Below are 2,102 nucleotides of genomic sequence, written 5' to 3' on the forward strand. Positions count from 1 at the left end.
CGACGGACAGCGATCGGTATAACGGAGGTTTAAAAAGCATATCAATTAGATCTTTATACAGATTTTTCCTTGAGATAGAGAATAAGTACTCATTTGAGAACCTCACTGCAAGAAAACGCACTGAGAGACACACTTCACGCATGCATCCCTGCAAATATGGATGTGAAGCAAAATTTGTCGAAATTACTAAATTTGGTAAAACGTTGACGAGATTAACTTGCAAGAATGCCCGAAGTAATGGATGAGAACAGTCTCGAAAAAAGACGAAACGAGACACTAATTGTCTAAGATAAAGGTGAACCAGGCCAAGACCGCCTGCACTAACCGGTCTGAAAATATTGTCACGCCTCATTGGCTCATAAGATGATGACCAAATAAAGGTTGCAAATATTCGGTGAAACTGCTGTATGTAAACCCTGAAACAATGAATTATTTGCAGCACATAGAAGAGTTTTGTTGACAAAAATAAGTTGCAAGCTTTAGCTCTGCCAAAGACTGAGAGATTATGTGGAACGAATGTTTGGGCATAGCGTCTTAGGGTTGGTACACGTTCTCTCCAGTAATGTGCACTTGACTTATATGCATCCAATGGAACGCCCAGGTATTTTGGTGGTTGACAAGTCCACTCAATGCCAGCAAAATATGTCGGTTTAAATATCCATGAGCCAAACCAAAGCCCCAAACTTTAGCACGGTTCATTCGTGCACCAGAAATTGCTCCAAATTCCTCTATTTTAGACACCACATTTGTGATACTGGGCTTGTCCGTGCAAAAGAAAGCGAGGTCGTCTGCATATGCCAGCACTTTCACCTCTGTTCCAAAAACACTGAAACCATGAATATTAGTAGAGTGAATAACGTTTAAACAAAGTGGTTCCAAGTAAAGGGCAAAAAGCAATGGCGACAAGGGACACCCTTGCTTCACAGAGGAATGAATTGACACAGGCTTGGACAGGTGACCATTGACAATCAAACGAGTTGAACAATCATTATAACACAATTTCACACCTTTAAATATAACGGAGCCTACGTTAGCATGCTCGAGAAGAGAAAAGAGAAAAGAATGACGAACCCTGTCAAAAGCCTTAGCTAAGTCTACTTGTAGCATTGCTAGCTGATCATAAGAACTGGAACAATGTTCCAGTACTGTACGGGCGCTGTGTATGTTTGTTTGTATTGAGCGGCCTTTCAGGCCGCAGGTTTGGTGAGAACCAATAAGAATAGACATTGCAAATTGTAGTCTGTTTGATTATACCTTTGCAAAAATTTTATAGTCTACATTAGACAGTGTAATAGGTCTGTAGCCTTCAACAGATCGCAGTTTCTCTCTGTCGGTGTATTTTGGAATGAACACTGTGTGGCTTCTAGTGAATGACTGAGGAAGAGTATCCAGATCAAAAGCAAGTTTGAAAATCTTGAGTAACATGGGAGAAAGTAGGAATTTAAAGGCTTTATAAAACTCGCCAGAAATGCCATCCGGACCCGGCGTCTTTGATATCGGTAATTGGTCAATAGCTAATTCTATTTCTTGTTGAGTGAAAGAACCACTAATGACAGAACACTCTTCTTCAGTTAAAGGGGTTACAAAGGACACAAAGCGTCTTACCACATTATCATTTTGTTTATCAGAAGGGGCGTTAAACAATGCCGTGTAGTAAAACTCAAATTCCGACATTATTTCCTTTGTATTAGAGACCAGAGACGCGTTCGAATAAATATCTGGTATTAGCCTGCTTTTTGCATTGCGGTATTCATCAAGTAAAGTTTGACGTGTGGGTTCCTCAGAATATAAAGTACGATTATTACGCGATCGAACACGGGCACCTGTGTAGCGTATTGCGTCATATTCCTGAAGTGCACATTTAGCTTTAGTAATTTCGTCCACATAAGAGCAGTCTTTTCAGTAAAGTATTTTCTTCTAATTTTCTATAGAACGACCTCACAGACCCGATTTCTATCGCGATTGACCGAACGTCTTGTTTGAAAAGCTCCCAAGAGGCAAATAAAGGCGTATCAGCAGCCAAACAAGTTTTGAGTGCCACCCGCACACGAGAAATGAAGTCCCCATCATTCACAAGTGAAGAGTTAAGTTTCCAGAGCGCC

Source organism: Dermacentor silvarum, chromosome 9 (assembly GCF_013339745.2).
Source record: "Dermacentor silvarum isolate Dsil-2018 chromosome 9, BIME_Dsil_1.4, whole genome shotgun sequence".
Lineage (NCBI taxonomy): Eukaryota > Metazoa > Arthropoda > Arachnida > Ixodida > Ixodidae > Dermacentor > Dermacentor silvarum.